Here is a 15,013-nt window from a genome sequence, read left to right as displayed (position 1 = left end):
ACACCTTACCGCTCTTTGCCACCACTCCGGACCCAGAACAACATATGCAAATCAATTCTGGGTACTATGCACTTTGTCCGCCATATATATCTATTTAATATATCTATTGAAATTAGAAAATTCTAGCCCAGACCTGCCATGCCAGAGGTTCCCTCTCTAGGTTAAAAGATCTATCACCCTCACAACTCTGGTTACTTATTACTCATAAATATTTTTACTTTTACTCGGAAATCGCTCATGGCTTGGAGGACCATATTGCACACCAGGGGATCAAACCGCAGTTCATCCCAGACTAGCACGTGTAAGGGAAACACCTTACCACATGCGCCACTGCTCCAATCCCGAAAATAACATTTTGAATGACATATCAGGATATTACATTAATGGGATAAATGAGGTTTGAATAGCAGAACATTGGGATTTTAGAATATTGGAGAACTGAAGTAGCAGAATAGGACTGTTAGAATCTTGAAATACTAAGACAACAGAATATTGGAATCTTAGAATATTGTTTTTTTTGCATTATAATATTGGGTTATCTGTGTGGTGATCTGATTGATTTTTCTAAATGTGCATTGTTAAAGGGATGAGTTTGGATCCTTGCAGGACTGAGTTTTCATCATAAAAATGTTTCTGTTTCTATTTCATTGTGATTGAATTGAATGAATTTTGGGGGCTGGAACAAAAGCATATCAGTAGTAGCCTTGCACGCAGCCTACCAGGGGTGGACCAGGATTCAATCCCTGGCATCCCATATGGTACCTTGAGTCTGCCAGGAGCGGTTTTTGAGTGCAGAGCCAGAAATAATCACTGAGCACCACTGGATGGGGCCCAACAAACAAAAAAGTTAACTTTAAAATATGTCCCACAAACAAAACTCCATTTTCCAGGGAGGCAAGATATAGATTACAGGAATTCATTGATGGATGAAAGGAGTCACTTGAAATAGGTGTTGGTGTTAGACCATTTTGTAAAGAATTCAGGGGCCGGAGAGATAGCATAGAGGAAAGCATGTGTTGCATGCAGACGTTTAGTGGTTCGAATCCCGGCATCCCATATTGTCCCCCAAGCCTGCCAGGAGCAATTTCTGAGTGTAGAGCCAGGATAATCCTTGAGTGCTGCCCGATGTGACCCAAAAACCAAAAAAAAAAAAAAAAGAATTCTGTGTTCATATCATTGCAAATAAGGCGCCTATATTAAAAGTGGAAAAATTCAGTTATCTCATCTATGAGCACTGCTTCATACAATGTCTAGAGTATAAAGCAATCTGAAAGTTCATCAGATGAATCGATATGTGTAATAAGTGTTAGCATATGTACATCAGATCCTTACGAACAGACATAAAATAAAAATTTATGGACTGGAGAGATAGCACAGGAGTAAGGCATTTGCCTTACAGGATGGACGGTGGTTCAAATTTGGCATCCCATATGGTCCCATGAATGTGCCAGGATCGATTTCTGAGTGTAGAGCCAGGAGTAAGCCCTAAGTGTCACCAGGTGTGACCCAAATCCAAATAAATATTTTTCTAAATTTAAGTTTACAACAATTTTGATGAAATTGGAAGTATCATGTTAGGCAAATGAGTCAAAAAGAACAGGTCATATATGCATCATTTGACAACTGGAGTAAATATAAAAAGGAAACAAGGGACATCCATTAAACACATCATTGTTCTTGGAGAAAAATTTGTTCTTCCATATAATAGGAGGTTAGTGGAAGAATAAATTGGCAGACATGGGGTGGCAAAGGGAAGAGTGGGAGAATGTCTATGGCAAAGATTAGGGGGTGTGTGAATTAACTATGTGATGGAAACATTCTTGTACCCATGTTGCATACCTAAAATAGAAAATGAATGTGGTGTAAAAACATCAGGTCACTAATGCAGCTCTAAAAGATTGCCTTTCATAGGTGCATCAGTTGTGAGGGTGACAGTGCTGGGTACCATGCAGGGCAGGTACCGGCAACAGAGGGCTTAGGGAGCATCTAAGTTCCAATTCTGGAGCAGGTTTACAGGCCTAGAAGTTTTTTTCTCAAGTCCTGGGGTCCTGTTATAAAAATAATCTCTGATTTTTCAGTATTTCAAAAATAAGGAAACACATCTGAATAAAGAATCCATAGAACAAATTAGTTCATGGTCTTAGGAGTTGTTAATTTGCTTGTTATGTTTTGGGCCACACCCTGTAATGCTTAGGGGTTGCTCCTGGCTATGCACTCAGAAATCGCTCCTGGGTTGGGGGACAATATGGGATGCCAGCAAATCGAACCGTGGTCTGTCCTAGGCTAGCAAAGCAATGCAGATGCCTTACTGCTCTGTGCCACCGCTTCGGCCTCAGGAGTTGTCTGCTACCAACATTTTGACCTATTGCTAAATTTAAACAATGAAATAAGTTGGAAAAACATTAAAACTGTTTCTAGGATTCATGGATATATCAAAAGTTAGTGAGAGGATACAATTTTAACTAACAGGAAAGAATAAAATATTGGACAAAGTTATTTCAACTAATTCCTTATCAGGATCTCCTTCATTAATCATCAACCCTGTGCTGAGAGTGAGAAGGGAGACTACCAAAGAATAGAATAGTCTCTTCTGTTTATTTTTATCATGGAAAATAACTATCCTTAGCAGGAATCATCAGCATTGTCTGAGTATTTTATAGAAGTTAAATCTACACACATTTCAGATTTTGTGCGTTAGGAAGAAAATAATTTCACTGAGTTGAAATTCATATGTTAGTTGTAAATGAGGACGATAATTCCAAGATGTAGAAGGCACAAGTCACCTCCTAGTCACTGGATGTAGAAATCATTGGTGAGGTAGAATCTCAGGTAAGAAAAGCAATCACATGGAAGCAACCACGGGCCACTTTGAGAATACCTGTTTTGACTATAATTTTGACTGCACATTTAGTTTATTTAGGTGGAAATGGATTATTCATTTTACGGGAAGTAATTCTGGACTATGTCAGCCAATGAGGTAGGATGGGAGATGGATTAAAACAGGGTGTCTGCTTATGTGTTTAAGGAAGAAGGGGTTAGGGGATGAGGGAAAGCAGGATATTAAAACGGATTGTGCTTCAATTGATTAGCTACAGTAAGCAAGACCATGTCTGGAGTGTCTCTTGAGCACTGATATATGTGCATATTTGTAACTTCATATTTTTGAGCTGAAACATGCCAGCAGAGAGTTGAGAAGACACTTTATGACTGTTGTCATGGCCACTTTTTTTTTGTTTTGGGGCCCCACCTGGCATTGCTCAGAGGTTAGTCCTAGCTGTCTCTTCAGAAATAGCTCCTGGCAAGCACAGGCAACCATCTGGGATGCCGGGATTCGAACCAACCACCTTAGGTCCTGGGTCAGCTGCTTGCAAGGCAAACGCCGCTAACCTATCTCTCTTACCCCAGTCATGGCCACTTTATAGTATCACATGTTTAGGAATTTGACAGTTTCAAGGATGTGCGAAATTCTAAGTATAACTAATTGTACAAGCTGACACAAACCTCGAATGAGCTCAGAAGATCTGGCCCCAGCATGGATCAACAAACAGACTCTAGATGGAGGCTTCTTGTCCTCCTACTGAATGCCCTGTTTACAGTATCTAAGCTGCATTTTACATAAACATTTTCATCTATCCCATATATTCTAGGAAATCAAACTTTGTGATGAATCTACTTATTTCAAAAGGCCCAGGTGGTTGGAATCCTGGAGTTTCAGGGTGTTTAAGTAATTGATCTATTGAACTGATTGTTAAAATGTGTCTAGAAGTAGACCTACTTTTACCACCAAACCCATGAGGTTATCTGATTATGATAAAAAAATATTGCAAAGTATTTCAGTCATTTGTTCAACTGGGTTTTAAGGTGTTGTATATTTTAGGAGAAAGAAATGCTAGGTTCACTATGCATGGAAACATATGGAAGCATTTAAATTGAAATATCCTCATGCAAATGAATACTGTCCAAGTGGTTTGTGGAAAAATGGATTCATGGGAGGGAGCTTTTTGAAAAGACCCTGTCTACTCAGAGACCTGATGAAATTGAATAGGGGAGAGTAGGTGTTCAATATCAGAAACCTCTAGTTTTCTCTTTTTAAAAGACATATTCAGATTTGGGGTATACTTGTTATTTTATGCCTAGCTATTCACTCATTCATTGCACATTTCCTGAGGGACCCAGGTAAGTTCCAAAGGTACCAAGGTCAAAATCAGATGAGCCAAATTCTGATTTCGTTTGTTTTTTTGTTTTTTTTTTTTTGGGAGGTCACACCTGGCAGTGCTCAGGGGTTACTCCTGGATCTACACTCAGAAATCACTTCTGGCAGGCACAAGGGACCATGTGAGATGCTGGGGTTTGAACTACCACCCACGTGCATGAAGAAGAGGAAAAAGAAGAGGAAGAAAAAAAGAGAAAAGAAAGTACAGGAAGGAAAAATCAGAGAAGGAGGAAGAAGAAGAATAAAAGAAGTGGAAGAGGAAGAATAAAAGGAGGAAGAAGTGGAAGAGAAAGAAGAAAAAGAAGGGGAGAAAAAGAGAACAAAAAGAAGGAGGAATAAGGGAAAGTAGACGAGGAAGAAGTAGATTAACAGGAGAAAGAAAATGAAGAGGAAGAAATAGAAGAGGAGGAAGAAGGGAAGAAGACCAAGAGAAAGAAAAAAAGAGGAGAGGTAAAAAAGAAAATGAATTGAAGATATTTTAAGTTTACTTTGTTTTACTTTATTTTTGGTTTTTCAGTCACATCCTGCAGTGCTCAGGGGCTACTCATAGCCCTATGCTCTGAAATCGCTCCTGGAAGACTCAGGAGAACATATGGGATGCCGGAATTGGAACCACTGTACATCTGCATGCAAGACAAACGCCCTACCTTCATTCTATGTCTCCGGCTTCTGAAGATTTATTTTTAATTTCTTTTCTTATTTTTTTTGTTTTTTTTTTTTTTCGGGCCACACCCGTTTGATGCTCAGGGATTACTCCTGGCTAAGCGCTCAGAAATCGCCCCTCAATTGGGGGGGACCATATGGGACACCAGGGAATCGAATGACAGTCCTTCCTTGGCTATCAATTGCAAGGCAGACGCCTTACCTCTAGCGCCACCTCACTGGCACCTAATTTATTTTCTTATAATATTGTCTTTGTTTAAGAACTGTGATTATAAACATGTCTGTAGTTGGATAAAAAGAGAGATCTTAAAAAAAGAACAAAGGTGCATAGTCTACTGGTCAGGCCTGCTCACCTAGGCATGTATGGAATCTACCAAACTAGTTCTTTAATAGACCAAGAAATTATTGAGGTCATCATGTGGGACCATGGTGGGTGCTAGAAAAAGAATAAGTTGGGTTACAGAAAATGGTAGGTTCTGATGCTAAAATTCTTTTCATTTTTATTTTGTTTTGTTTGGAAGCCACATCTACTGGTTCTCAGAGTTTCTTCCTGGCTCTCAGCTCAGAAATCATTCTTGGCAGGCTCAAAGAACTGAGTGGGATGATGGGGATCAAACTGGGTCAGGTACATATGGGCAAACAGCCTCCTGATATGCAATCACTCTGTCCCTAAAATTCTTATTTTTTTAAGTTGAAATGAATAAAGCCATATAAGGTCAACATACACTCACAACTAAGTTCTGTTGCCATGACACAGAAAAAGAGGACGGGGGTGTCACATCTCACTTTGTTAGACTACAGGACAGAGGAAGGTAACTACATAGACTAAAGAGGTAAGGGGCAAAGCCACTCTTGGGTGTTGGAGAGAAGACGACCAGGGTTCGAAGGGGTAAAGAGTGGGAGAACTTCTTGCAGGGACATGCTCGTGGGACACTCCCCAAAACACCTTGTGAGCATCTGACTTTCCTCACATCTTCCACAGATGTGGGGTCTATGGTGAAATGAGGGTTGGAAGAAAGATCCCAAGCAGTCAGACATCTGACAAGACTCTTATTCTGTTCCCAGCACTCAGTATTGTAGTAACAGGCATTCTCTTAATCAAGCACACTGAGACGATCCATGGTGGGCAAACATAGAGAGTTTTTATTTACACTACTTAGTCAGACGAGGTAAGTACCCTAGACCAAGATTAGGGTCTAAAAGTTGGTTTTAATAGAACAATACTGCAAGGTCATGATGAATGGTCTTCATGCTCAAATTATGGGGGGGCATACCTCAAAGAACCTTATCAATATGGCAAGTAAAGTTCATCCATAGGCCAGACCAGAGGGGATACCTTTCAAACTTCTCATCCACATGCAAAAGCATCTCCCTCTTTCTTTTTGTTTGTCTGTTTTGGGGCCACATCTGGTGGTGTTCAGTGGTTATTTTTGGCTCTATGCTCAAAAATCACTCCTGGCAGGCACGGAGGACCATATGAGATACTGGAGATCAAACCCGGGTCTGTCCCAGGTCACCATGTAAAAGGCCAATGCACTACTGTTTTTGTTTTTGTTTTTGGGCCATACCTGGCGATGCTAGGGGTTACTCCTGGCTGTCTGCTCAGAAATAGCTCCTGGCAGGCACGGGGGACCATATGGGACACTGGGATTCGAACCAACCACCTTTGCTCCTGGATGGGCTGCTTGCAAGGCAAACGCCACTGTGCTATCTCTCCGGGCCTGCCAATGTACTACTGCTGTGCTATTTCTCTAGCCCCAGCATCTCTTTTTAAATAAATTAGTTTATATGAATACCATGGTCAAATGGCTGTTCATAATACAATTCAGTGCATCTTTCTTTGTTTTTCACAATTGCAAAGTTGTTCATGACTGAGTTTCAGTCATCCAATTTTCAACACCCTTCTTCAGTGGATGTTACAAATCCAGGAGAACCTCAACAATACAGGCACTACATTTCCAACTCAACAGCTACTCAGGAAAACAGAACATCAGCAAAGGATCCCACACCCGTCTCTGACGATGATCATGGAGAGTTACTTGGAGGAGCTTCCAGTGGTGAAATAGGTCAGATATATGAAATAGAGCAAATGGGTCCCCGTCAACGAGGCAGAGATTATTTGGAAGTGAGATCTGTTTCTCAGGTTGTAAAAGGTGACTTCTTCGAACTCATAATATAGGAAAATGCCGAAGTGGAGCTTGAGAGTGGGCAAGAGGGAAAATGTCTTGCTCATGAGTGGGCACCAGGTGAAGGCAAGTTTTTGCAGAACACAGCCTAACGGCCATCCACTCAAGCCATCGATTTGGACTTGCTAGGAGCATTGGCTGCCATCAAATCCCTCAGCACCCAGGATAGCTACATGCGCTCTGTATGTGTTGGCAAGAAGACCAGGGCCCCAGGCTGGTTCTCCTGGCCAGTCTCTTGTCCTGGGAGACAAACAGACCTGGATGAGCCGTCTCAGGATCCACAGTCACATCCATCTGAAATCTGCTCATTATGGTCTGCAAACAGAGACATGTGGGAGGAAAGTGCGGGTGAACTTGGGGTGCTGGCAGAAAGTTTGGGGGAACTCCTTACTTTTGCAATTGGTCCCACTGCAGCTAACTATTCCTGACCCCCTTTAGGAGCGTCGGTCAGCCTTCAGAGAGAGCAGGGTGAGGGTGCTCAGGCTGGTCTTGAGCTGGAGCCCAGCCCAGACAGCTCTTTCATGTTTCAGATTCCATTGTGGAAAACAGCGCTCATTACATCCAGTTGGATCTTAGCCAAGGCATCCTACTCTGATTGTAGGACATGCTTTAGTCCCTGGAAATCACGGCACAACTCCTGCCTTTGACTCTCCACTGTATTCCTCCATCTTTGTCCCTCCCACACCTGCCTTTCAAAGATTATTTCTGCCTCCTCCAGCTGCTTCTCCATCTGCCCCAGGCAGCTCTTGAATCTCTGCCCTGTGGTGAATGTCAGTTCCTGTGATGGCTGTCAGGAAGGGGAGTCATCGCACTGGCCACATAGCAACGCCAGGTAGTCCTCACATAGCAGGCTCAGGACATGCTGGTGCCTCTCATAGTGGCCTCTGCCCTCTGCTTATTCTTCTTTCTTTTTCTCTTCCTCCTCATCCTCCTCCTTCTCGTATTCCAATTCTGTAACATTCAACCTTTTGCTGGGAAGCTGCTGGACCAGGTCAATCATGTACCCCAGCTGTGTTTTCTTCTGGGAGTGCCCATGCTTGTAGGGGTGCAAGCACACAGTGAAGGGCAAGACATCCTGCAGGTGCTTCCAGTGCTGCAGAAAGTCTGAGCCACAGCAGTTGTGGCCACATCCCAGGTTCACGGGCTCCTGAAAAAAATCCTGGGCAAGGAACAGCGGACCTCTGCATGAAGCTCAGTCAAGGAGGCCACCAGGGCCATGTCTGTGCCTGGTGCCAGGTGCAGGAGCAGGGTAGATTCATGCCTGGACATGTGCAGCAGTGGGAATGGGGTGGGGTGGAGAGCTGCAGCTCTGACCTCCTGGTTGGAGGGGAAGCTGCAGTTTGTCCTCTGGTCGGTAGAGAGCACCACTACCAGGAGAGATGAAAACCTAAGGCAATTTTGGGATAGAAATGAAGAATCCAGATTGTGGCTAATCCTATGGCAAAAGACACTTGTGTCTTCATATATATATGAACATCCTTATAAATGACACTGTGCTACTTATATATTTTACTCTTATTCTGTCCCAGGTAAGTTTCCCAAGAAAATACAGCTGCAGTCTTTCGGTACAGTATGCTCAATGTGCTCATAAAAAAGATACATGTTGAAGTATTCTCTGTTTTGTGTTGTTTTGGAGGCTGTATCCAGCAGTGCTCTTGGATTACTCCTGGCTCTGCTATCCATTCTTGGGGCTCAAGGAACCATAAAGAATTCCTGGAGTCAAAGTCAGGGTGGCCACATCAAGGCAAACATCCTACCTGCTATGGTATCACTCCACGCCCATATGTTGTTTGAATTATAGTTAGAAATTATATGACTTCCACTAATGACAGGATTGGTGGATGGTCTGGTCAGTGGAACTATATGAGGGAAGTTGCTTGCAGAAAATTCTGGTAAGGGAGCTGGAGAGATAGCACATAGGTAGGTCATTTGTCTTGCATGCAGAAGGACGGTAGTTCAAATTCCTACATCCCATATGATTCCCACAAGCCTGCCAGGAGCAATAACTGAGAATCGAGCAAGAAATAACCCTTGAGCTCTGCCGGCTCTGACTCAAAAACAAAAACCAAAAACAAAACAAAAAGGTAAAAAACCAAAAACAAAACAAAAAGGTAAAAAAAATTCTGATAAATGATGTCATAGAGTCCCCAAACAACAAATATATGTTAGAGCCAGGAGACTACAACAGATAGGGCATTTTCCTGACATGCAGCCAACACAGGTTCGATCCCTGGCAGACCATATGGTTTCCTGAACACTGACACGAGTAAATTATGAGTTTAGAGCAAGGTTATATGCTTCAAAAATCAAAGTAAAACATAATTGCAAAGACTATACTTTTAGAGAACATTTCTTCAGTGTGTAACTAGAGAAGTTTCTCTGATCATGTAGGGCACCCGAAGCCATGAGGAACCAGAGCGTCCTCTTCTGAGCATGAAGCTGGGTCGAGGTGTTTATCCTGTGGCTGCCTGTGCCCATCAATGATCTTTCTTCCTTTCATCTGGAAAAGGTAAAGGGAGAGGATGCAGTCTGAGTGGTATTTAAAAAAATGTTTAAAAAATAAAACATAATTGTGGGCCCAGAGAGATAGCACAGCGTTGTTTGCCTTGCAAGCAGCCGATCCAGGACCTAAGGTTGTTGGTTCAAATCCCGATGCCCCATATGGTTCCCCGTGCCTGCCAGGAGCTATTTCTAAGCAGACAGCCAGGAGTAACCCCTGAGCAACGCCTGGTGTGGCCCAAAAACAAAAAAAGCCCATAATTGCAAGTGTTTGTGTGTCTCATTTGGTATGATTTTTTTAGACTTGCTAATTCTTTTACACACTCAAAACAAGTTAAAAAAAGTCCTGAAAAGTCCCAGTAGTTCAAATCTGTGTCAAAAATAAAAACCCAAGGTCAGAGACAGAAAGAGAGAAATAAATTTTCTGCACAGAAGCAGGCAGGGAAACTGGGATAATTGATCATGATATCTATCCCTTTGCAAGGAGTTGATCATGGCCCGTCACAAACACAATCTTCGAGGTGCCCAGAAGGGCCAGCAACATCCAGAAACAGGCTGTTGAAAATCTCAGGGTTTCCTTCCCTCAATAAACCCAGGATCAATCAATGCAGGTTGAGGCTACTTGGGGTCTTATATCTCCTTTCAAACTTTACTAAAAAGAATTCGAGTGATATATCCCTAAGTTATGGGGTACTTTAAAATCTGAAAGTAAAGACATCAAAATGCACTTTATTTCTCTCAAAATAAATGAAAGTCCCCAGGAACAACCGCAGAGATGAGTCAGAGAGTTAGCCCAGATGATAGGACCTTTCTCTTGCAAACAGCCAATGCTGTTACAATGCTCAGCATTCCATATGAAACCCCAGGAAGTTAAAATTAATCTCACTATGCAAAGCATCCTAGGAAAAGCCCCTAGAGAGCTGACCCAAAGTTTTTGTTTGACGATTTGAAATATGTTTGTGTTTTTTTCTTGCCTTAAGTATAAATACAATATTAAACCTCCTTTATTCACTTACATGCAAAACAAGGACATTTTGTTTAAAAAAAAACCTGTGGAAATGTTGAGGTTTTCAGGGAAAAATCTACAGGGTAACAACCCGGAATGCACCAGCACATACTTCAGAGTGGTTTTCCTGCTAGACTCTGGGAAGTTCCAGTGGACTTTACAACATGGAAATAGTGGATGAAAAGATACATTCCAGGGAAAATCCTTTTAGGCTGGTGCTGAATAATTGAGAGGTACTTTATTATATGCTTCAATAATTTATGAGTTATAAGTTACCATATAGGCAAGGCACTTGGCTGCATATAGATAACCCAGTAGTGATCTGCTACCATACTATATGGTGCCAATAGACAGTAGTGATTCTTTGGTGCAGAGATCAGTTGAGCAAAGACCAATGGACCCACAACTTTGAAGAATTAATACAAACATATATAAGCCCTATACTCACATCCAGAAAATTCATGTGGAAGTCAGGAGGCATCAGCAGTCCTGCCATCCTCTCACCAAGCACAGTTGCCTCTCCCTCAGGTGTATTAAACACTCAGGATGTGTGATGTCACACTGTTTCACACAGTTATAAAGGGCTATGTCTTCAGGTCTCAGACTGTTCATCCCATATGTCCTGTGATGGTGGGCCAGACAGCAGTGAAGGTGACTCTACCCATGAATTTCTGTGCATAGACATAATGACCATTTCTGCTGATATAATGACAGTGGAACACGCTTGTTGGAGACCCCTGGACCTGCACTCAGGAAACATCACAGGTATAAAAAGAAGATCGGCCACTGATGGAGCCAGATAGTGAGCAGAAAAGCACTGTCCCATCCATTGAAGTCTCGATAAAGCATCTATCCCTCTATTTGTATCTCTCCCTCTATTTCTATTGAAACTGGACCTTTCCCCAGCCACTTCTAGCTAGCGACTCTCTCTCTCTGGCCTTGGGTGGGGAGTGACCTCAGACTTAAGAGAGAATAAAGATACTCCCTTTTTCTCTCAGTTTCAGGTAGACAATCATTTACAAGTAGGAATCTCTGGATTGGCATGATGCTCCTGGCAGTTTATTCCCATGGACCCTTTGAGCCTTGTAGCACCAGATGCTGAAAGACTAGGAATTCTGCACCATGCAGTTCTGCCAGCTTTGGGGCTCTGCAGCATTGCTGCACCTGTATAGCAGGCTGACATACAGCTCATTGCAGTCTCCTGTAGAAGCCTGGACAGTTGTAGATAACCAGAGTATCTGCAGGCTGAGAAACAGTGATTATTCTACAAAATTCTACATACACCATTACCTGGGTTTATAACTCCCATCTACTCAAAACTTTCCCACAATTCTGCTGATTCAGCTCTCCCAGCTGTGGTTCAGGTAGTTGACCTGGATTCAGAGCTCGAAGATTGGGTGGAATGGAAGAAGCTGAAGCCAAAAACACACTGCATGTCTGAGCACAATGCTCTGTGTGGGTCCTGACACCAGAGATGCAGGCTCTCCTCTGTTCATACAGGAAGGCACTTTCACTATGTTCAGCACCTCAGCCTCCATTGGGAAAATGCAACGTCTCCAGGATATTTGGGGTCTCATAAATTAACCCTAAGGGATTGAGGAGAATCGGGTCTTGAAGCAAGCATTGACTATGGAAATAATCCACAAAGATAGAAGGGAATAAAGCAGACTGAGGAAAGTTCCACTACCACCCTTCGACTGCTAGCAAGAGATTTAAGTCAGTCAGCCCATTTGTAAAAAATATTGCAACCCATTTCGCCCAGCTATGGAGTCTTTATTGGAAAGAGAAAGACAACCCTCTAGGGTGGAGAAAAGGGTAAGGGAACATCCAAAAGATGCTTCAACACAGTTGATCCCTTCCAATGAGTGACAAGCACCAGCAGAAAAACAGAATGGAAACCCGGTTATCCCAACAGTGGTAGAGCAGTGCACCCTTGTATATCTCTGTCTCTCAGGAAACCTCCAGGCATTGTTACTGCTGTGGACAAAGCAGATCTGCAGGCTAGATGACGGAAATGGTCAGTTCAAGAGATGGACACAAAGATCTAGAAGATGCACCTCTCCAGCTTCTCAGTCAGGTGACTGAGGTCACCATTGCGATTTACAAAGTCATTTCTAGTTGAGTTTTCAACATAAGATGTTGATTCTTGGGGCCGGGAAGGTGCCGCTAGAAGTAAGGTGTCTGCCTTGCAAGTGCTAGTGTAAGACGGACTGCGGTTCGATCCCCTGGGGTCCCATATGGTCCACCCAAGCCAGGGGCAATTTCTGAGCACATAGCCAAGAATAATTCCTGAGCGTCAAACGGGTGTGGCCCAAAAACCAAAACTATGTTGATTCATTATGTTAAAGAAATCAAATGTGTCCTGTCAATCCATCTTTGGAAATTTACAAAAATTGTGCTATAATGATTATCATGAAGTTATTTCTTGTATCAATTTCCAAATAGAATAAAATATTCATAACAGCTCAGAAAACATGAACAATTTCCTTCCCCGGATGCTACTTCTGAAGATTTTATCTGAAAATTGAATATTCCATATTTGAAGGATAGCCTCCAGTCCTCTGAGCTTCCTCTTGGGTGGTAGCAGAAAATGTTGGGTTGCGAGTGTCCCCTGCTGCCCAGACCTGCCCTGCAGAAAGAATCCTGTCTGGGTTCCCAAGCACTATCATCTTCACAATCCTGCTTGAAGTATCATAGGGGACTCTGAGGGAGTGAACTGTGGCCTGTCCTAAGTCAGTCGTGTGCAATACAGACACCGTACCATTCGCACCCTGCTCCAGCCCATTTGGGAGCTTTGAACTTTTCAACCTGACTTCAGAATTCTACTACAGATGACGTTTTATAATTTCTCAGAAATTAATACAATCATGAGGTCGAAGAGATAGCCCCAACTAGGGCTGGAGCTATGGGACATAGGGAAGGGCTAATGCATTGTTGGTACCATGTCAGGGTTCAATCCCAGGCATCGCCTATGTTCCCTGAGGCATCAGGAGTAATTCCTATTTGCAGAGCAGGACAAACCCCTGAATATTGCCAGGTGTGTTTCTAGAAGTATAATGATTTTAATGATATTATTTTAGCAGATTCCTCTAAAACAATAATGAGTATATTTTTCTTTTTTAAATGTTGTGATTTGTGGGGCACACCAGGTCACTCTCAGAGGTTATTCCTGGCTATGCACTCAGAAATCACTCTTGGCTTGAGGGACCAGGTGATCAAACCATGGTCTGTCCTATATTAGTACTTGCAAGGCAAACGCTCTACCACTTGTGCCATTGCTCAAGCCCCCTCTTTTAAATATTTTATATATTCTCAGTGTCCCCACTAGGCCATGCTCATATTCACTCTTCCTTTTTGCTCACTAGTCACACTCGGTAAGTAGTGTCTGGATGGGACCGGGATTCAAACCACTATTCATCTGCATGCAAGGCAAACACACTACCTTCATGCTATCTCTCTGGCCCCCAGTAGTAACTCCTAAGTGCCAGCAGATAGGACCCAAAAATCAAACAATACCCCAAAAGATAGATAGGGGAGGTTAAGTAGCATTCAGTGAATAACATGGGGAGCCCATGTGAATCGATGCTTTTTGACATTTATATCTGTATAAGTTTTAGTTTTGTGTTTTCTTTTATTTTGGGGCAGTGACAAATGAGAATTGAATCTGTCGATCTGGACAAGAACTGTCCTAAATAAAATAAAATAAATTTATATGAATAGTCCCCCTCATTAAGAGGAGTATATCTCAGTGTCTAAAATGGAAAAATATATCATACAAAAAAATAAATTATCTGTCCAGAGCAGACAGATGAGAAGTCAACAGTAAAACTGCATACCAATAATAAAAACTGAAAATATTAAGGAATATGTCCATTGTATTACTAATGAACAATGTATGAATAATGTTATAAGGTATTTTTAAGAAGTTTTTTTTTTTTTTTTTTTTTTTTGTGGTTTTTGGGTCACACCCGGCAGTGCTCAGGGGTTATTCCTGGCTCCAGGCTCAGAAGTTGCTCCTGGCAGGCACGGGAGGACCATATATGGGACGCCGGGATTCGAACCGATGACCTCCTGCATGAGAGGCAAACGCCTTACCTCCATGCTATCTCTCCGGCCCCTTTTAAGAAGTTTTTAATTAATAAAATATAGTATAAAATGTGGGTGTCGGGCCCGGAGAGATAACACAGCGGGTTTGCCTTGCAAGCAGCCGATCCAGAACCTAAGGTGGTTGGTTCGAATCCCAGTGTCCCATAGGGTCCCCCGTGCCTGCCAGGAGCTATTTCTGAGCAGATAGCCAGGAGTAACCCCTGAGCACCGCCGGGTGTGGCCCAAAAACGAAAAAAAATGTAGGTGTCAATGTATGGCAGTTGGACTTTAAAATATCCCTTGGTAATCCCACTGGATGTTAGTTGAACCTGCATATGACCCTGGACATACCCCTTTTCA

General features: G+C 42.5%; 1 protein-coding gene and 1 non-coding gene across 2 annotated transcripts in view; both read left to right on the top strand.

The window, feature by feature from the left end:
* The window catches only part of LOC126000521 (zinc finger protein 688-like), a 431,160-nt gene that overhangs the window by 140,786 nt on the left and 275,361 nt on the right, over positions 1 to 15,013 (top strand). The gene's annotated exons all lie outside the window — the stretch shown is intronic.
* On the top strand, positions 9,390 to 9,600 carry LOC126000549 (small nucleolar RNA U3). Its single transcript, XR_007492792.1, has one exon. It is a non-coding gene; the product is annotated as a small nucleolar RNA U3 (small nucleolar RNA).

Source organism: Suncus etruscus (genome assembly GCF_024139225.1).
Source record: "Suncus etruscus isolate mSunEtr1 chromosome X unlocalized genomic scaffold, mSunEtr1.pri.cur SUPER_X_unloc_1, whole genome shotgun sequence".
Lineage (NCBI taxonomy): Eukaryota > Metazoa > Chordata > Mammalia > Eulipotyphla > Soricidae > Suncus > Suncus etruscus.
This window is presented reverse-complemented; position numbering and strand designations above follow the sequence as displayed.